The 21,997-nt window shown below is 35.5% G+C and overlaps 1 long non-coding RNA gene across 1 annotated transcript in view; it reads left to right on the plus strand.

Annotated features, from left to right (window-relative positions):
- The window catches only part of LOC143737807 (uncharacterized), a 117,738-nt gene that overhangs the window by 6,771 nt on the left and 88,970 nt on the right, over positions 1 to 21,997 (plus strand). Inside the window, exon 2 of the long non-coding RNA XR_013203731.1 lies at positions 1,277 to 1,315. This is a non-coding gene — a long non-coding RNA (uncharacterized LOC143737807). The remainder of the gene's footprint in view (positions 1 to 1,276; positions 1,316 to 21,997) is intronic.

A 21,997-nucleotide genomic window follows, 5' to 3' on the forward strand; every position in this document is an offset into this window, starting at 1 on the left:
GACCCGCGGGAATCAATAGTTCACTAGCGGGCACCGTCATTGAAGAGGGGGGCTGGGGTCGCGGACACATAGTCGGCGCCTTGTTCCAGACCGTAACCCTCAGATCACCCTGGCCACCAGCCGCAGGACGGGGGGTGGATGAGGGGACTCTCACTCTTGCGAGTTCACCGAGTCTCGACCGTAATGACGCGATGGTCATGTTCCCACAGAGAGAACATGAGTCATCCACGAGCGCTGCTCTAGCATGATCAATGCCCAAACATACTATGCAACGCTCGTGCCCATCAGAGTCCGATACCAATCTGCCGCAACCAGAAGTACACGGGCGAGACATCTTTAAAAAGACGTGCCACGTGTAAGCTCTTTTAGTGAGAGAAAACTCAAGTGTTGAAGCACCCGGGGAGAAACGCACCGACTGGCAGACCACTGCAACAGATCAGCAGGAAGCACGCTCTCGCCGTAGATCGCCGTCACACCAACACTCGAGGTACTCGTTTGTAAAGCTGACAATTCAGAGATGGCTTGTGGAGAGAAGAATACACTTGGCTCCGAAGCGAAAACATATCTGCTTGCTGCCGGCTTCCTCCTTTTATACCCACGAGGTGGGGCGGAGTTACGCCATGCAAATTCCGCAGACCCATGGCATTTCTTTGCCATTGGCTCGTTTTGTAATACTCGAAGTTGATAGGCTTTCTAAGCGAAACCCCATTCGTCGTCATCCGACGTAACTCGGAGTGACAACGAAAGGGAAAGATAGATTTGTTAGAAAGAAATATAGATAGATTAGTTAGAAAGAAAGATAGATAGATTAGTTAGAAAAAAAGATAGATAGATTAGTTATAAAGAAAGATAGATAGATTAGTTAGAAAGAAAGAAAGATTGGTTAGAAAGAAAGAAAGATAGATTAGTTATAAAGAAAGATAGATAGATTAGTTAGAAAGAATGATAGATTAGTTAGTAAGAAAGATAGATTAGTTAGAAACAAAGAAAGATTAGTTAGAAACAAAGAAAGATAGATATATTAGTTAGAAAGAAAGAAAGATTAGTTAGAAAGAAAGATGGATTTGTTAGAAAAAAAGAAAGATTTGTTAGAAAGAAAGAAAGATGGATTAGTTAGGAAGAAAGATGGATTAGTTAGAAAAAAAGAAAGAAAGAAAGAAAGAAAGATGGATTAGTTGGAAAAAAAGAAAGATTAGTTAGAAAGAAAGAAAGAAAGATTAGCTAGAAAGAAAGGAAGATAGATAAGTTAGAAAGGAAGAAAGAGAAAGAAAGATAGATTAGTTAGAAAGAAAGAAAGAGAAAGAAAGATAGATTAGTTAGAAAGATAGATAGATTAGTTAGAAAGAAAGATAGATTAAGTAGAAAGAAAGAAAGAAAGAAAGATTATTTAGAAATAAAGAAAGAATAGTTAGAAAGAAAGAAAACGATTGGTTAAAAAGATAGAAAGATTAGTTTCAATGTAAGAAAGATTTGTTAGAAAGAAAGAAAGATTAGTTAGAAAGAAAGATAGATTAGAAAGAAAGATTAGTTAGAAAGATAGATAAAAAGAAAGATTAGTTAGACAGATAGAAAGAAAGATTAGTTAGAAAGATAGAAAGAAAGATTAGTTAGAAAGACAGAAAGATCGATTTGAAAGAAAGATCAGTAAGAAAGAAAGACAGAAAGATAGAGTAGTTAAGAAAGAAAGATAGATTAGTTAGAAAGATGTTAGAAAGAAAAAAGATAGATTAGTTAGAAAGAAAGAAAGATAGATTAGTTAGATAGAAAGAAAAATAGATTAGTTAGAAAGAAATATGGATTTGATAGAAAGAAAGATGGATAGATAGATAGATTAGTTAGGAAGAAAGAAAGAAAGATAGATAGATTAGTTAGAAAGAAAGAAATATTAGTTAGAAAGAAAGAAAGATTAGTTAGTAAGAAAGAAAGATAGATTAGTTAGAAAGAAAGATAGATAGATTAGTTAGAAAGAAAGAAAGATTAGTTAGAAAGAAAGAAAGAATAGTAAGAAAGAAATAAAGAAAGATAGATAGATTAGTTAGAAAGAAAAAAGATAGATTAGTTAGAAATATAGATAGATTAGTTAAAAAGAAAAAATATAGATTAGTTAGAAAGAAAAAAGATAGATTAGTTAGAAAGAAAGATTAATTAGAAAGAAAGAAAGATAGATTAGTTAGAAAGAAAGATTAATTAGAAAGAAAGAAAGAAAGAAAGAAAGAAAGAAAGAAAGAAAGAAAGAAAGATAGATTGGTTAGAAAGAAAGATAGATTAGTTAGAAAGAAAGATAGATTTGTTAGAATGAAAGAAAGACAGATTAGTTAGAAAGAAAGAAAGATAGATTTGTTAGAATTAAAGAAAGATAGATTAGTGAGAAAGAAAGAAAGAAAGACAGATTTGTTAGAAAGAAAGAGATTAGTTAGAAAGAAAAAAGATAGATTAGTTAGAAAGAAATATAGATAGATTAGTTAGAAAGAAAGATAGATAGATTAGTTAGAAAGAAAGATAGATAGATTAGTTAGAAAGAAAGAAAGATAGATTAGTTAGAAAGAAAGATAGATAGATAGATAGATAGATTAGTTAGAAAGATAGATAGATAATTAGAAAGAACGATAGATTAGTTAGAAAGAAAGAAAGATAGATTAGTTAGAAAGAAAGAAAGAAAGATTAGTTAGAAACAAAGAAAGAAAGATTAGTTAGAAAGAAAGGAAGATAGATAAGTTAGAGAGAAAGAAAGAGAAAGATAGATAAGTTAGAAAGAAAGAGAAAGAAAGAAAGATAGATTAGTTAGATAGAAAGAAAAATAGATTAGTTAGAAAGAAAGAAATGATTAGTTAAAAGAAACAAGGAAAGGATTAGTTAGAAAGAAAGTTGGATTTGTTAGTAAGAAAGAAAGAAAGAAAGAATTAGTTAGAAAGAAAGAAAGGATTATTTAGAAAGAAAGATGGATTTGTTAGAAAGAAAGATAGATAGATAGATAAGTTAGAAAGAAAGAAAGATAGATAGATTAGTTAGAAAGAAAGAAAGATTAGTTAGAAAGAAAGAAAGATAGATTAGTTAGAAAGAAAGATAGATAGATTAGTTAGAAAGAAAGAAAGATTAGTTAGAAAGAAAGAAAGATTAGTAAGAAATAACTGAATAAATATAGATAGATTAATTAGAAAGAAAAGAGATAGATTAGTTAGAAATATAGATAGATTAGTTAAAAAGAAAAAATATAGATTAGTTAGAAATAAATATTAATTAGAAAGAAAGAAAGATAGATTAGTTAGAAAGAAAGATAGATTAGTTAGAAAGAAAGAAAGATAGATTTGTTAGAATAAAAGAAAGATAGATTAGTGAGAAAGAAAGAAAGACAGATTTGTTAGAAAGAAAGAAAGAGATTAGTTAGAAAGAACAAAGATAGATTAGTCAGAAAGAAAGATGGATAGATTAGTTAGAAAGAAAGATAGATAGATTAGTTAGAAAGAAAGAAAGATAGATTAGTTAGAAAGAAAGATAGATGGATAGATTAGTTAGAAAGATAGATAGATAGATTAGTTAGAAAGAACGATAGATTAGTTAGAAAGAAAGATGGATTTGTTAGAAAAAAGAAAGATTTGTTAGAAAGAAAGAAAGATGGATTAGTTAGGAAGAAAGATGGATTAGTTAGAAAAAAGAAAGAAAGAAAGAAAGAAAGAAAGAAAGATGGATTAGTTGGAAAAAAAGAAAGATTAGTTAGAAAGAAAGAAAGAAAGATTAGCTAGAAAGAAAGGAAGATAGATAAGTTAGAAAGGAAGAAAGAGAAAGAAAGATAGATTAGTTAGAAAGAAAGAAATAGAAAGAAAGATAGATTAGTTAGAAAGATAGATAGATTAGTTTTTATTTAACACCGTGGCTAGACTAACAAATATACAGACATCACCAGAGCAAAATATTCCGTTACAGTATAGTAGTAATGATTTTATGAACTACTTTAATGAGAAAATAGAAAGCATCCGTAACACAATTGTAAATGTACACTCTTTTATGGTGTCTTATGATTCAGCCTCAATTATCGCCCCTCTAGAACAACTACACCGCTTTACAACTATAGGACAGGAAGAGCTAAATAAACTTATCATTGCATCGAAACCAACAACATGTTTATTAGATCCAATACCCACTAAACTACTGAAAGAAGTGTTACCTGTAGTGGAAGAGCCTCTTCTCAATATCATTAACTCGTCTTTATTTTTAGGTCATGTTCCAAGAATATTCAAGCTGGCAGTAATAAAACCTCTCATTAAGAAACCGCAATTAGACCCAAATAACTTAGCAAATTACAGACCCATTTCAAATCTTCCATTTATGTCTAAAATACTAGAAAAAATTGTGTCCGCTCAATTGTGCTCTTTCTTGCAAGAAAATGAGATATATGAAAAATTCCAGTCAGGATTCAGACCGCATCATAGCACAGAAACTGCGCTAGTTAAAATTACAAATGATTTACTTTTAGCTTCTGACCAAGGCTGTATCTCAATACTAGTTCTACTCGATCTAAGCGCTGCGTTCGACACTATCGATCATAAAATACTCCTGGATCGACTACAAAACTACACTGGTGTTCAGGGACAGGCATTAAGCTGGTTTAGATCGTACTTATCAGACCGTTATCATTTTGTCTGTTTAAATGGGGAAAAATCAAAGATAACGTCAGTAGAATATGGAGTGGCGCAAGGATCGGTGTTAGGCCCTCTGCTATTCTCAATATATATGCTGCCACTTGGTAATATTATAAGAAAACATGCAATTAATTTCCACTGTTATGCTGATGACACTCAATTATATATTTCATCACGGCCAGATGAAAACACTAACTTATCAAATTTGACAGAGTGTCTCAAAGATATAAAATGCTGGATGACACGTAATTTCCTGCTACTAAATTCAGATAAAACGGAGGTATTACTTATTGGTCCAAAAAACTACCCACAAACTCACTTACAATACAACTTTAATATAGAAGGATGTCCAGTTACTTTATCCACTACAGTAAAAGACCTGGGTGTTATACTAGACCGCAACTTGTCATTCGAAAATCATATTTCATATGTTACAAGAACAGCTTTTTTCCACCTTAGAAACATTACAAAGCTACGTAACATGCTATCTGTTTCTGATGCAGAAAAGTTAGTTCATGCATTTATGACCTCGAGACTAGATTATTGTAATGCTATATTAGCTGGCTGTCCTGCATCCTCAATAAACAAGCTACAGTTAGTGCAAAATGCAGCTGCTAGAGTTCTTACTAGGTCAAGAAAATATGATCATATAACACCAATTTTATCATCTCTACACTGGTTACCTATTAAGTTCCGTATCAATTACAAAGTACTATTACTGACCTATAAAGCCCTAAATGGTTTAGCTCCTGTGTATTTAATGGACCTTCTATCGCCCTACAATCCATCACGTTCTTTAAGATCACTAAATTCGAGGCTTCTGGTCATTCCTAGGATATCTAAGTCCACTAAAGGAGGAAGGGCGTTCTCACATTTAGCTCCAAAACTCTGGAATAGCCTTCCTGATATTGTTCGAAGCTCTGACTCGCTGTCCCAGTTTAAAACTAGATTAAAGACGCATCTCTTTAGCCAAGCATTTACATAATGCTTACCTTTTATACCACTGCTGAATAAGATCAAATGCATTTAATATTATAAAACTTGAGGAGTCTGTAGGTTATTTGTATAAGTTGCATAGTTTTTACAGTCATTACGTTCCTGTGTATATTGCGTGAATGACGGGTGGTTGGGTAGATATTGTGTTTTGCGGTAGTTGGTATGCCATACGGAACCGTTGCCACTGAACCTGCATTAACGACGACAGTGGGGCTCGACAGCCTTAGTCAAACGGGTCGGCGCGTATGGTTGGGTTGCGGAGAGATTGTGAGATTGTGGTTGGGTCTCAGCAGCAGGAGGGATGTAGAGGTCAGTAAGCAGGGCTGAGTTGAGTGGGGGACGGAGGGGGGTGACTCTGGGACGCAAGAATCACTGTCTTCATGTTTTTTTTTATCATTTACGCCCGTGTTATGGAAATCATTATGAACAGCAGCTACGCTAATTATTTTCCCTTTTTGCTTTTCTGCTGTTATCTCGGGACGCGAGTCCCGAGAAAAACGGCGTTCGTCAGCTCCAGTTTGTATCCAGCCTTTCACAGAGACTTCAGATACGCCAATCACAAAGCCTGTGAAGAGACGACTCAACACCGGCGAAATGGACCCTCTATGGTGGACGGCACTGATCCTCAACAACTCGTCTCAACACCGGCGTGATTACTTGGACTTCCAAAAGATGGAAATGGATAAATATTCTAAATGTTCCGATCCAATCTGACTTGTAATGCTGCCCGAATCATAAATCATGCACTGTTCCTTCGTTGGCCAGAGGAGAACTGGCCCTCCGACTGAGTCTGGTTTCTCCCAAGGTTTTTTCTCCATTCTGTCACCTGATGGAGTTTTGGTTCCTTGCCACTGTTGCCTTGGCTTTTGGCTTGCTTAGTTGGGGACATTTAATATTCAATAATATTATTGATCTGCCTTGCTTAAGGTGGACGTTGACTCAATTTTCTTTTAGAAACAAACTCTGTTATATTATTTTCATGTTATCACTGTGAAGCTGCTTTGATACAATCTGTATTGTAAAAAGCGCTATATAAATAAAGGTGACTTGACTTGACTTGATTAGTTAGAAAGAAAGATAGATTAAGTAGAAAGAAAGAAAGAAAGAAAGAAAGATTATTTAGAAATAAAGAAAGAATAGTTAGAAAGAAAGAAAACGATTGGTTAAAAAGATAGAAAGATTAGTTTCAATGTAAGAAAGATTTGTTAGAAAGAAAGAAAGATTAGTTAGAAAGAAAGATAGATTAGAAAGAAAGATTAGTTAGAAAGATAGATAAAAAGAAAGATTAGTTAGAAAGATAGAAAGAAAGATTAGTTAGAAAGAAAGATAGATAGAAAGAAAGATTAGTTAGAAAGACAGAAAGATCGATTTGAAAGAAAGATCAGTAAGAAAGAAAGACAGAAAGATAGAGTAGTTAAGAAAGAAAGATAGATTAGTTAGAAAGATGTTAGAAAGAAAAAAGATAGATTAGTTAGAAAGAAAGAAAGATAGATTAGTTAGATAGAAAGAAAAATAGATTAGTTAGAAAGAAAGATGGATTTGATAGAAAGAAAGATGAATAGATAGATAGATTAGTTAGGAAGAAAGAAAGAAAGATAGATAGATTAGTTAGAAAGAAAGAAATATTAGTTAGAAAGAAAGAAAGATTAGTTAGTAAGAAAGAAAGATAGATTAGTTAGAAAGAAAGATAGATAGATTAGTTAGAAAGAAAGAAAGATTAGTTAGAAAGAAAGAATAGTAAGAAAGAAATAAAGAAAGATAGATAGATTAGTTAGAAAGAAAAAAGATAGATTAGTTAGAAATATAGATAGATTAGTTAAAAAGAAAAAATATAGATTAGTTAGAAAGAAAAAAGATAGATTAGTTAGAAAGAAAGATTAATTAGAAAGAAAGAAAGATAGATTAGTTAGAAAGAAAGATTAATTAGAAAGAAAGAAAGAAAGAAAGAAAGAAAGAAAGAAAGATAGATTGGTTAGAAAGAAAGATAGATTAGTTAGAAAGAAAGATAGATTTGTTAGAATGAAAGAAAGACAGATTAGTTAGAAAGAAAGAAAGATAGATTTGTTAGAATTAAAGAAAGATAGATTAGTGAGAAAGAAAGAAAGAAAGACAGATTTGTTAGAAAGAAAGAGATTAGTTAGAAAGAAAAAAGATAGATTAGTTAGAAAGAAATATAGATAGATTAGTTAGAAAGAAAGATAGATAGATTAGTTAGAAAGAAAGATAGATAGATTAGTTAGAAAGAAAGAAAGATAGATTAGTTAGAAAGAAAGATAGATAGATAGATAGATAGATTAGTTAGAAAGATAGATAGATAATTAGAAAGAACGATAGATTAGTTAGAAAGAAAGAAAGATAGATTAGTTAGAAAGAAAGAAAGAAAGATTAGTTAGAAACAAAGAAAGAAAGATTAGTTAGAAAGAAAGGAAGATAGATAAGTTAGAGAGAAAGAAAGAGAAAGATAGATAAGTTAGAAAGAAAGAGAAAGAAAGAAAGATAGATTAGTTAGATAGAAAGAAAAATAGATTAGTTAGAAAGAAAGAAATGATTAGTTAAAAGAAACAAGGAAAGGATTAGTTAGAAAGAAAGTTGGATTTGTTAGTAAGAAAGAAAGAAAGAAAGAATTAGTTAGAAAGAAAGAAAGGATTATTTAGAAAGAAAGATGGATTTGTTAGAAAGAAAGATAGATAGATAGATAAGTTAGAAAGAAAGAAAGATAGATAGATTAGTTAGAAAGAAAGAAAGATTAGTTAGAAAGAAAGAAAGATAGATTAGTTAGAAAGAAAGATAGATAGATTAGTTAGAAAGAAAGAAAGATTAGTTAGAAAGAAAGAAAGATTAGTAAGAAATAACTGAATAAATATAGATAGATTAATTAGAAAGAAAAGAGATAGATTAGTTAGAAATATAGATAGATTAGTTAAAAAGAAAAAATATAGATTAGTTAGAAATAAATATTAATTAGAAAGAAAGAAAGATAGATTAGTTAGAAAGAAAGATAGATTAGTTAGAAAGAAAGAAAGATAGATTTGTTAGAATGAAAGAAAGACGGATTAGTTAGAAAGAAAGAAAGATAGATTTGTTAGAATAAAAGAAAGATAGATTAGTGAGAAAGAAAGAAAGACAGATTTGTTAGAAAGAAAGAAAGAGATTAGTTAGAAAGAAAAAAGATAGATTAGTTAGAAAGAAAGATGGATAGATTAGTTAGAAAGAAAGATAGATAGATTAGTTAGAAAGAAAGAAAGATAGATTAGTTAGAAAGAAAGATAGATAGATAGATTAGTTAGAAAGATAGATAGATAGATTAGTTAGAAAGAACGATAGATTAGTTAGAAAGAAAGAACGATAGATTAGTTAGAAAGAAAGAACGATAGATTAGTTAGAAAGAAATATAGATTAGTTAGAAAGAAAAAAATATAGATTAGTTAGAAAGAAAGAAAGGTTAATTAGAAAGAAAGATAGATTAGTTAGAAAGAAAGATATATTTGTTTGAATGAAAGAAAGACAGATTAGTTAGAAAAAAAAGATAGATTAGTTAGAAAGAAAGATAGATAGATTATTTAGAAAGTAGAAGATAGATAGATTAGAAAGAAAGATAGATTAGTTAGAAAGAAAGATAGATAGATAGATTAGTTAGAAAGAAAGACAGATAGATTAGTTAGAAATAAAGAACGATGGATTAGTTAGAAAGAAAGAACGATAGAATAGTTAGAAAGAAAAAAGATAGATTTGTTAGAAAGATAGATAGATTAGTTAGAAAGAAAAAATAGATATTAGTTAGAAAGAAAAAAGATAGATTAGTTAGAAAGAAAGAAATAACGATTAATTAGAAAAAAAGATGGATTAGTTAGAAAGATAGATAGATTTGTTAGAATGAAATAAAGACAGATTAGTTAGAAAGAAAAAAGATAGATTAGTTAGAAAGAAAGAAAGATTAGTTAGAAAGAAAGAAAGAAAGATAGATTTCTTAGAATGAAAGAAAGATAGATTAGTGATAAAGAAAGAAAGACAGATTAGTTAGAAAAAAGATTAGTTAGAAAGAAAGAGAATAGTTAGAAAGAAAAAAAGATAGATTAGTTAGAAAGAAACATAGATAGATTAGTTAGAAAGAAAGATAGATTAGTTAGAAAGAAAGAAAGATAGATTTGTTAGAATGAAAGAAAGACAGATTAGTTAGAAAGAAAGAAAGATAGATTTGTTAGAATGAAAGAAAGATAGATTAGTGAGAAAGAAAGAAAGAATGAAAGAAAGAAATACAGATTTGTTAGAAAGAAAGAAAGAGATTAGTTAGAAAGAAAAAAGATAGATTAGTTAGAAAGAAATATAGATAGATTAGTTAGAAAGAAAGATAGATGGATTAGTTAGAAAGAAAGAAAGATAGAATAGTTAGAAAGAAAGAGAGATAGATTAGTTAGAAAGATAGATAGATAGCTAGAAAGAACGATAGATTAGTTAGAAAGAAAGAAAGATAGATTAGTTAGAAAGAAAGAAAGAAAGAAAGAAAGAAAGATTAGTTAGAAACAAAGAAAGATAGATAGATTAGTTAGAAAGAAAGAAAGATTAGTTAGAAAGAAGTAAAGATGGATTAGTTAGAAAGAAAGATGGATTAGTTAGAAAGAAAGAAAGAAAGAAAGAAAGAAAGAAATAAAGAAAGAAAGAAAGAAAGATGGATTAGTTAGGAAAAAAGAAAGATTAGTTAGAAAGAAAGAAAGAAAGATTAGTTAGAAAGAAAGGAAGATAGATAAGTTAGAAAGAAAGAAAGAGAAAGAAAGATAGATAAGTTAGAAAGAAAGAAAGAGAAAGAAAGAAAGATTAGTTAGATAGAAAGAAAAATAGATTAGTTAGAAAGAAAGAAAGGATTAGTTAGAAAGAAAGAAGGAAAGGATTAGTTAGAAAGAAAGAAAAATAGATTAGTTAGAAAGAAAGAAAGGATTAGTTAGAAAGAAAGAAGGAAAGGATTAGTTAGAAAGAAAGATGGATTTGTTAGAAAGAAAGAAAGAAAGAAAGGATTAGTTAAAAAAGAAAGAAAGGATTATTTAGAAAGAAAGATGGATTTGTTAGAAAGAAAGATAGATAGATATATAAGTTAGAAAGAAAGAAAGATAGATAGATTAGTTAGAAAGAAAGAAAGATTAGTTAGAAAGAAAGATAGATTAGTTAGAAAGAAAGATAGATAGATTAGTTAGAAAGAAAGATTAGTTAAAAAGAAAAAATATAGATTAGTTAGAAAGAAAAAAGATAGATTAGTTAGAAAGAAATATTAATTAGAAAGAAAGAAAGATAGATTAGTTAGAAAGAAAGATAGATTAGTTAGAAAGAAAGAAAGATATATTTGTTAGAATGAAAGAAAGATATATTTGTTAGAATGAAAGAAAGACAGATTAGTTTGAAAGAAAGAAAGATAGATTTGTTAGAATAAAAGAGGGATAGATTATTGAGAAAGAAAGAAAGACAGATTTGTTAGAAAGAAAGAAAGAGATTAGTTAGAAAGAAAAAAGATAGATTAGTTAGAAAGAAAGATAGATAGATTAGTTAGAAAGAAAGATAGATAGATTAGTTAGAAAGAAAGAAAGATAGATTACTTAGAAAGAAAGATAGATAGATAGATTAGTTAGAAAGAACGATAGATTAGTTAGAAAGAACGATAGATTAGTTAGAAAGAAAGAACGATAGATTAGTTAGAAAGAATGAACGATAGATTAGTTAGAAAGAAAGATAGATTAGTTAGAAAGAAAGAAAGATTAATTAGAAAGAAAGATAGATTAGTTAGAAAGAAAGATAGATTTGTTAGAATGAAAGAAAGACAGATTAGTTAGAAAGAAAAAGATAGATTAGTTAAAAAGAAAGATAGATAGATTATTTAGAAAGAAAGAAAGATAGATAGATTAGAAAGAAAGATAGATTAGTTAGAAAGAAAGATAGATAGATTAGTTAGAAAGAAAGACAGATAGATTAGTTAGAAAGAAAGAACGATAGATTAGTTAGAAAGAAAGAACGATAGATTAGTTAGAAAGAAAAAAGATAGATTAGTTAGAAAGATAGATATATTAGTTAGAAAGAAAAAATAGATATTAGTTAGAAAGAAAAAAGACAGATTTGTTAGAAAGAAAGAAATAACGATTAATTAGAAAGAAATATAGATTAGTTAGAAAGAAAGATAGATAGATTTGTTAGAATGAAAGAAAGACAGATTAGTTAGAAAGAAAAAAGATAGATTAGTTAGAAAGAAAGAAAGATTAGTTAGAAATTAAGAAAGATAGATTTGTTAGAATAAAAGAAAGATAGATTAGTGAGAAAGAAAGACAGATTAGTTAGAAAAAAGAGATTAGTTAGAAAGAAAGAGATTAGTTAGAAAGAAAAAAGATAGATTAGTTAGAAAGAAAGATAGATAGTTTAGTTAGAAAGAAAGATAGATAGATAGATTAGTTAGAAAGAAAGATAGACAGATTAGTTAGAAAGAAAGAAAGATAGATTAGTTAGAAAAAAGAGATTAGTTAGAAAGAAAGAGATTAGTTAGAAAGAAAATAAGATAGATTAGTTAGAAAGAAAGATAGATAGATTAGTTAGAAAGAAAGAACGATAGATTAGTTAGAAAGAAAGAACTATAGATTAGTTAGAAAGAAAGAACGATAGATTAGTTAGAAAGAAAGATAGATAGATAGATTAGTTAGAAAGAAAGATAGACAGATTAGTGAGAAAGAAAGAAAGACAGATTAGTTAGAAAAAAGAGATTAGTTAGAAAGAAAGAGATTAGTTAGAAAGAAAATAAGATAGATTAGTTAGAAAGAAAGATAGATAGATTAGTTAGAAAGAAAGAACGATAGATTAGTTAGAAAGAAAGAACTATAGATTAGTTAGAAAGAAAGAACGATAGATTAGTTAGAAAGAAAGATAGATAGATTAGTTAGAGAGAAAGATAGATAGATAGATTAGTTAGAAAGAAAGATATATAGATTATTTAGAAAGAAAGATAGATAGATTATTTAGAAAGAAAGATTAGTTAGAAAGAAAGAAATATACATATATTAGAAAGAAAGAAAGATTAGTTAGAAAGAAAGATAGATTCATTAGAAAGAAAGAAATATTAGTTAGAAAGAAAGATGGATTTGTTAGAAAGAAATAAAGATGGATTAGTTAGAAAGAAAGATTAGTTAGTTAGAAAGAAAGAAAGAAAGAAAGATGGATTAGTTAGAAAGAAAGAAAGAAAGATGGATTAGTTGGAAAGAAAGAAAGAAAAGTTTGAAAGAAAAAAAGGTTAGTTAGAAAGAAAGATAGATTAGTTAGAAAGAAAGAAAGATCGATTAGTTAGAAATAAAGAAAGATGATTAGTTAGAAAGAAAGGAAGATTAGTTAGAAAGAAAGAATGATAGATTAGTTAGAAAGAAAGAAAGATAGATAGATTAGTTAGAAAGAAAGATAGATTAGTTAGAAGGAAAGAAAGATATAAACTTGTTCCTGTTTTGGAACGGGCTGGATTATGAGATCGCCCGATGGATGCCGCGGGACCTTACCAACTGGACTCTTGACCGGTATATCGCTCAGGCTTGTTCCTTGGAAGACCTCTTCTCCATTACAGGCTTGTTCTACTCGACACCTCCCGAGTTCACATTACCCGCGACGCCCTCGTCGTCGTCTTCGCCGCTGGTCCGGTCCAGCCCTGCCGAGCCCGCTCTTCACTGCAGCGCCGACGAACTCACTCTTCACTGCAGCCCTGACAAACCCGAGACGAGCCGGTCCTTCACGTCAGCCTCGAAGAACCCGAGCTTCACGTTAGCCCCTACGAGCATGCCTTTCACGTGAGCCCCGACGAGCATGCATTTCACGTGAGCCCCGACGAGCATGCATTTCACGTGAGCCCCGACGAGCATGCATTTCACGTGAGCCCCGACGAGCATGCATTTCACGTGAGCCCCGATGAGCATGCATTTCACGTGAGCCCTGACGAGCCTGCACCTCGCGACAGTCCAACCGAGCCCGCGCTCCACGTCAGCCCTGACGAACCCGAGCTTCGCGTCAGCCTTGACGAACCTGAGTTTAACGTCTGCCTTGACGAACCTGAGCTTCACGTGAGCCCAGACGAGCCCGCACTTCTCGTCTGCCCCGCCGAGTCTGCACCTCATGTGACCCCTGCCGAATCCAGTGAGGCAAATGCCGAGTCAAGTGCATCGTCAAGTGAGTCTGCATCCTCAAGTGAGTCTGCATCGTCAAGTGAGTCTGCATCGTCAAGTGAGTCTACTGAGTCAAGTGAGTCTACTGAGTCAAGTGAGTCTACTGAGTCAAGTGAGTCTACAAGTGAGTCTACTGAGTCAAGTGAGTCTACTGAGTCAAGTGAGTCTACTGAGTCAAGTGAGTCTACTGAGTCAAGCCCAGTGAAGCGCCGTCGCAGAGGAAGGAGGACTCGCTCGGCTACTCAGGCTCCAGTGAGCGTACCCAGACTTCTCGCCCTGCCGGCCCCGCCTCCGCGCCTCGCCCTGCCTGCGCCCTTTAAGCGCCGGGAGGCCTTTCCTAAACCCGTGGATTTCCCCAAGTATTTTTTTGGGGGGGCCAAGGGTCCGGTGAGGAGACCATGAAGGCTGCGCCGCCATGGTCGTCTGCAGGGGCTTCACCACCCTGGCCTTCGCCTCATCCTGCTCCGCCCTGGGCTTCGCCTCATCCTGCTCCGCCCTGGCCTCCGCTTCGTCTTGCTCCACCCTGGCCTCCGCTTCGTCCTGCTCCGCCCTGGCCTCCGCTTCGTCTTGCTCCGCCCTGGCCTCCGCCTCGTCTTGCTCCGCCCTGGCCTCCTGTTCAGTCAGGTTCGCCCACGCTCCACGGCCCAGGCCCGCCTTGTCTATGCCCAGGGTCCATTCCCCTGCATGGGCCTGGCCCTCCATCCCTCCCCCAAGACCGCCTGTGCTTCACCGCCCTCCTGAACTTTATTGTTTGTTTTTTTTGGGTTTTTTGGGGCGTCAGGAGCCGCCCTTAATGGGGGGGTTATGTCATGATGTGGGTTTTGTGTCTTGTCTTTTCATGTTCAGTGAATCCCTGACCTGTCTTTTACTTCTCCCAGGTGTTTCTCGTTATTCCCGACGCCCCCTTGTTAGCTCGTTTGTCTTTGATTATTTAAGCCCTGTGTTCCTGCCCTGTCTTTGTGCGTTGTTGAATGTTTGATGTCAACGTTGGTCGCTTCTGATTCTGAGTCCTGTATTCCAGTCTGAGTCTTTGTCTAAGTTTGTAGTTTGTCTAAATAAAGCCTGTACACTGCGTTTGGATCCAGCCTCCTACCTGTGCTTCTACCGCACCACATTTCCAGCGTCACAGTTAGAAAGTAACCTAACCTAAACTAACCCTAACCCGATTTCACCTTCTGGCCTGTTCGGCGACGGCGTTAATACAGTCGTCGACAGGTTTCAGGAGGTGAAAAAGCAATCTGCAGCCTTCAAGCAGTACCTTCCTCGCCGCCCCAGATCCAAGAAGCCTGCCCCCAGTGGGCAGCCGCAGCCAGCCACCAGCTCCTCCGCCTACAGACAGGCGCAGAAGGAGAGCGTTTTGTCTAGAGCCCCTCCTCAAACAGCCTGGGGGCATAGACGACGCTCTCAGGCGAAGCCTCAGCAGCAGCAGGGCGACCTGAGGGCCGTCCTGCAGGCTAAAAAAAGCTTCGTCCCAGAGGTCCTAGCCAGTCTAGGTCCTCTGCGGGCAGCCCCACCTGTGGCGGAGCGATCGAGGTCGCCTCCTCCGCGGAGCCCGCAGGAAATCGATGTCGACTTCCCGCCGCCAAGTGCGCTTCGGGACGCATCGGTTTTCAGCGAACGCGCGCTGCACTGTCCGCCCCACAGGCTTGCGGCCAGGCAGCAATCGCGTCCGCCCATCGAGAATCGTTTGCGGTCGAACCCTGCCGGAGATCCGCTTCAGGGGGTCGAGAACGAATCCCGATTGGTACCTGAAGCCAGGCTCGAGAGCCTGGTTCCTTTGGTAAAATATTTCGACGCATGGAAAAATCTTACGAATATTTCGCCTTGGGCCCTGCGCACCATTCAAAAGGGGTAAAGGCTGCAGTTCGGTTTACGCCCACCAAGGTTCAATCGGGGTGGTCTGGACTGCAGTCGACCCAGTGCAGGGTCGGGTATTGGAACAGGAAGTAAACTCCCTGCTGGTAAAGGAGGCTATAGAACGTATTCCTCCACCGGACAGGGAGTCCGGGTTTTACAGCTGCTACTTTATAGTTCCCAAAAAGGATGGGGGGTTGCGTCCAATAATAGATCTCAGACACTTAAATCGTTCTCTGAGGAGATTCAGGTTCAAGATGCTCACTATTCCCATCATCGTGAGTCAAATTCAACCCGAGGATTGGTTTGTCACGATAGATCTAAAGGACGCATACTTCCACATATCCATCCTTCCATCTCACAGGAAGTTCCTGAGGTTCGCTTTCGGGGGCGTAGCGTACCAATTTCGAGTTCTTCCGTTCGGCCTAGCTCTCTCCCCACGCACATTTACCAAATGTATGGATGCAGTTCTAGCACCCCTGAGGCTCCAGGGCATCAGGGTACTCAATTATATCGACGACTGGCTGATTCTGTCTCAGTCACAAGAGCTGGCGGTTCGGCATCGAGATGTCGTCCTCGCCCACATCCAAAGCCTGGGGTTGAGACTCAACACGAAAAAGAGCGTGTTGACACCAGCCCAGAGAACCACGTTTCTGGGAGTGGTGTTGGACTCGGTCACAATGCGGGCACGATTGTCTCCTGTACGAATCGAGTCCATTCTGGCTATAGTGTCCAGGATAAAGCTAGGCCAAGCCATTACTGTGAAACATTTTCAAAGAGAGTTGGGGCTCATGGCAGCAGCGTCCAACATTGTTCCATTTGGCCTGCTGCACATGAGGGCCCTCCAGTGGTGGTTGAAAACCAAGGGGTTCTTCCCGAGAGGGAACCCGTTCCGCATGATCAGGGTTACGCGCAGATGCCTTTGTTCCCTATCTATGTGGAAAAAAGCTTGGTTTCTGTCCCAAGGTCCAGTGTTGGGAGCGTCATGTCGCTGGAAAACCGTTTTGACAGACGCCTTCCTCACGGGCCGGGGCGCAGTCATGGGCGGCTGCTTTACGACAGGTCTATGGCAGGACCATCATTCCTCCTGGCACATAAACTGCCTGGAGATGTTGGCGGTGTTCCGAGCTCTGAGGAGCTTCCTGCCAGACCTCAAGGGTCATCATGTCCTTGTGAGGTCAGACAATATGTCGGTAGTGGCCTATATAAACCATCAGGGTGGTCTGAGGTCTCGCCCTCTATGCAGACTGGCGCATCAGATCCTCCTGTGGTCACAGGGGAAACTGTTATCTCTAAGAGGAACATACATCCCAGGGAGTCAAAATCAGGCAGCAGACATCCTGTCGAGACAGGGACTGAGGCCCGGGGAATGGAGACTCCACCCCGAGGTGGTGGAGTCAATATCTCAGAGGTTCAGCCCAGTGGAAGTGGACCTATTCGCGTCTCGAGAGATGACCCACTGTCCACTGTGGTTTTCCCTCACTCATCCAGCCCCGCTGGGGTTGGATGCCATGGTGCAGACGTGGCCGAGGCTGCGTCTGTATGCATTTCCCCCGATCGCTCTGCTCCCGGGAGTTCTAGAGATGGTCCGTCGCGACGGGATCAGCCTACTGCTGGTAGCCCTGTTGTGGCCGGCCCGAGTATGGTTCTCAGACATTATTATTATTATATCGCTCCTAGACGGCCCTCCGTGGGACATGCCCCTCAGGAGGGACCTGCTGACACAGGCAGAGGGCTCAATATTTCACCCTCGGCCCGAGTTATGGAAACTGTGGGTCTGGCCCCTGAGGGGGCACAGTACCTAGAGGCCGGCCTATCAGCTGGAGTAGTGGAGACCATACTCAGCTCTAGAGCCCCATCCACGAGGAAATTGTACGGCTTAAAGTGGAATGTCTTTACTAATTGGTGTAGAGAGCGTGAGGTGGATCCAGTTAACTGCCCAGTGGCTTCAGTTCTGGAGTTCCTCCAAGATCGCTTTTCAGCAGGTCTTACCCGTCCACACTCAAGGTGTACGTGGCTGCCATTGCGGCTTTCCACGCTCCTCTGGGTGATGGGCCTCTGGGGAGACAGCAGTTGGTCGTACGTTTCCTCCGTGGGGCTTGGAGGATGAGACCTGCGGCTCGTACCAGGGTTCCCACATGGGACCTGGCAGTGGTTCTCGAAGGGCTGGCCGAGGCCCCCTTCGAACCACTGGAGTCGGCTGAGGCCAAGAACCTTTCCCTGAAGGTGGTTTTTCTGTTGGCCATTACCTCTCTGAGGAGGGTACGGGATCTCCAGTCGCTCTCCATATCTAATGGGTGCCTGGAGTTGGCTCCAGGTACATTAAAGCCATCCTACATCCTAGGCCGGGTTATTTGCCTAAGGTGCCATCTAATGCGGCACGGCCTACGGTTCTGCAGGCATTTCATCCTCCACCTCACGTGACGGCGGATGAGGAGAGACTTCATCTGCTCTGCCCTGTCAGAGCTCTAAAAATTTACATTCAGAGGTCCTCTTCATGGCGGAAGTCAGACCAGTTGCTGGTGTGTTTTGGGTCGCCCAAGAAGGGTCTTCCCGCCTCCAAACAGACCATCAGCAACTGGATTGTCCATGCTATTTCCTTGGCCTACCAGGTGCGCAATCTGCCTTCACCTTTGGCCGTGAGGGATCATTCAACCAGAGGCATGGCGTCCTCTAGAGCCCTCCTCTCAGGGGCCCCAATCCAAGAGGTCTGCGATGCAGCAGGATGGGCCACCCCCCACTCCTTTATTAGGTTTTACAGTCTGGACATCCCGTCTACGCCTGGCACTCTCGTGCTCTCGTCCTAAGTGTGCCTTTGAGCAGCTTCACACTAGGACAGGCAGGGCGCGTTGTGTAATAGTGGGTACTCGTTCCCCCAAAGTGTCGTTCGACGCAGTCCGAGTTCTCTCGAAAGGGAACGTCCTCGGGTTACGACTGTACGCTTGTATGCCGTCACTCATTACGTTTTACGCAGCACCAATCAGAGATTGGCACAGTTTCATTCATACTTCAGAGGCGCTACGCTGAGGGGCGTTCCCCCAAAGTGTCGTTCGACGCAGTCCTCGTTCCCCTTCTCAAGGAACAAGGGTTACAGTCGTAACCCGAGGACGATTTGTTAGAAAAAAAGAAAGATTAGTTAGAAAGAAAGAAAGATGGATTAGTTATAAAGAAAGATGGATTAGTTAGAAAGAAAGAAAGAAAGAAAGAAAGAAAGAAAGATGGATTAGTTAGAAAAAAAGAAAGATTAGTTAGAAAGAAAGAAAGAAAGAAAGAAAGATTAGTTAGAAAGAAAGGAAGACGGATAAGTTAGAAAGAAAGAAAGAGAAAGAAAGATAGATTAGTTAGAAAGAAAGAAAGAAAGAAAGATAGATTAGTTAGAAAGAAAGATAGATAGATTAGTTAGAAAGAAAGATAGATTAAGTAGAAAGAAAGAAAGAAAGAAAGAAAGAAAGAAAGATTAGTTAGAAAGAAAGAAAGATAGATTAGTTAGAAAGAAAGAGAGATTAGTTAGAAAGAAAGATAGATTGGTTAGAAAGAAAGAAAGATTAGTTAGAAAGAAAGATAGATAGATTAGTTAGAAAGAAAGATAGATAGATTAGTTAAAAAGAAAGAAAGATTAGTTAGAAAGAAATAAAGATTAGTTAGAAAGAAAGATGGATTTGTTAGAAAAAAGAAATATTAGTTAGAAAGAAAGATAGATAGATTAGTTAGAAAGAAAGATGGATTAGTTAGAAAGAAAGAAAGAAAGAAAGAAAGAAAGAAAGAAAGAAAGAAAGAAAGAAAGAAAGAAAGAAAGATGGATTAGTTAGAAAGAAAGATTAGTTAGAAAGAAAGAAAAAGAAAGATAGCTTAGTTAGAAAGAAAGATAAAGTAAAAAGAAAGAAAGAAAGATAGAAAGAAAGAAAGAAAGAAAGAAAGAAAGAAAAATTAGTTAGACAGAAAGAAAGATAGATAGATTAGTTAGAAAGAAAAAAGATTAGTTAGTTAGAAAGAAAGATTATTAGATAGATAGATAGATAGATAGATAGATAGATAGATAGATAGATAGATAGATAGATAGATAGATAGATAGATAGATAAGTTCATTAGTACATATAGAATGGTTGTTTAATTGATTCTAGGGCTTCAGGGAGTTTAGATTTGAGTTTTTGTGTTGTACACTACTGGGCCACCGTAGCCTTGGCTCAATTTGAACTGTTGCAAAGAAAGTCAATGGGATTTTTATGGTTTTTAATATTAATTTTTAAGAAAACTGAAAGTCAAATCAGTCTGAAAAGATATAGCAACTCGAGTCAGAACAGTCTGAAGGTCTGACCCGAGTTTGGAGTTTGTAGAGTTAAAACTCTAGGAGGAGTTAGAGTCAGAAAATTTTGGTTAGAAAAAGAAGAAGAACTAGAAAAAAAGTTTGATGAGACAAACTTTAAGTTGGCTTGAGAAAGCCAGACCAGAGAGTTTGAAGAAGTTTAAAATAATTTGAAGTTTGATAGATGGATTAGTTAGAAAGAAAGAATAGTTAGAAAGAAAACGATATGTTAGAAAGAAAAGAAAGATTAGTTAGATAGATAGAAAGATTGGTTTCAATAAAAGAAAGATTAGTTAGAAAGAAAGATTAGTTAGAAAGAAAGAAAGAAAGATAGATTAGTTAGAAAGAAAGATAGACTAGTTAGAAAGAAAGAAAGATTAGTTAGAAAGAAAGAAAGATTAGTTAGAAAGAAAGATGGATTAGTTAGAAAGAAAGATGGATTAGTTAGAAAGAAAGATGGATTAGTTAGAAAGAAAGATGGATTAGTTAGAAAGAAAGATTGATTTGTTAGAAAAAAAGAAAGATTAGTTAGAAACAAAGAAAGATAGATAGATTAGTTAGAAAGAAAGAAAGATTAGTTAGAAAGAAATAAAGATTATTTAGAAAGAAAGATTGATTTGTTAGAAAAAAAGAAAGATTACTTAGAAAGAAAGAAAGAAAGATAGATTAGTTAGAAAGAAAGAAAGATAGATAAATTAGTTAGAAAGAAAGATAGATAGATTAGTTAGAAAGAAAGAAAGATAGATTAGTTAGAAAGAAAGAAAGATAGATTAGTTAGAAAGAAAGATAGATTAGTTAGAAAGAAAGAAAGATTAGTTAGAAAGAAAGAAAGATTAGTTAGAAAGAAAGAAAGATAGATAGATTAGTTAGAAAGAAAGAAACATAGATTAGTTAGAAAGAAAGATAGATAGATTAGTTAGAAAGAAAGAAAGATTAGTTAGAAAGAAAGATGGATTTGTTAGAAAGAAAGATGGATTAGTTAGAAACAAAGAAAGATAGATTAGTTAGAAAGAAAGAAAGATAGATTAGTTAGAAAGAAAGAAGGATTGGTTAGAAAGAAAGATTAGTTAGAAACAAAGAAAGATAGAGAGATAAGTTAGAAAGAAAGAAAGATTAGTTAGAAAGAAATGAAGATTAGTTAGAAAGAAAGATTGATTTGTTAGAAAAAAAGAAAGATTAGTTAGAAAGAAATAAAGAAAGAAAGAAAGATAGATAGATTAGTTAGAAAGAAAGATAGATTAGTTAGAAAGAAAGAAAGATAGATTAGTTAGAAAGTAAGATAGATAGATTAGATAGAAAGAACGATAGATAGATAGATAGATAGATAGATAGATAGATAGATAGATAGATAGATAGATAGATAGATTAGTTAGAAAAAAAGATAGATAGATTAGTTAGAAAGAAAGATAGATAGATTAGTTAGAAAGAAAGATAGATAGATAAGTTAGAAAGAAAGAAAGATAGATTAGTTAGAAAGAAAGATAGATTAGTTAGAAAGAAAGATAGATAGATTAGTTAGAAAGAAAGAAAGATAGATAAATTAGTTAGAAAGAAAGATAGATAGATTAGTTAGAAAGAAAGATAGATAGATTAGTTAGAAAGAAAGAAAGATAGATTAGTTAGAAAGAAAGAAAGATAGATTAGTTAGAAAGAAAGATATATTAGTTAGAAAGAAAGATAGATAGATTAGTTAGAAAGAAAGAAAGATAGATTAGTTAGAAAGAAAGAAAGATAGATTTGTTAGAAAGAAAGATAGATTAGTTAGAAAGAAAGAAAGATTAGTTAGAAAGAAAGAAAGATAGATAGATAGATTAGTTAGAAAGAAAGAAACATAGATTAGTTAGAAAGAAAGATAGATAGATTAGTTAGAAAGAAAGAAAGATTAGTTAGAAAGAAAGATGGATTTGTTAGAAAGAAAGATGGATTAGTTAGAAAGAAAGAAAGATAGATTAGTTAGAAAGAAAGAAAGAAAGATATTAGTTAGGAAGAAAGATGGATTAGTTAGAAAGAAAGAAAGATTAGTTAGAAACAAAGAAAGA

The sequence above is a fragment of the Siphateles boraxobius genome, unplaced genomic scaffold (assembly GCF_051911475.1).
Source record: "Siphateles boraxobius isolate OS27281-9 unplaced genomic scaffold, OSU_SipBor_1 130, whole genome shotgun sequence".
Taxonomy (NCBI): Eukaryota; Metazoa; Chordata; class Actinopteri; order Cypriniformes; family Leuciscidae; genus Siphateles; species Siphateles boraxobius.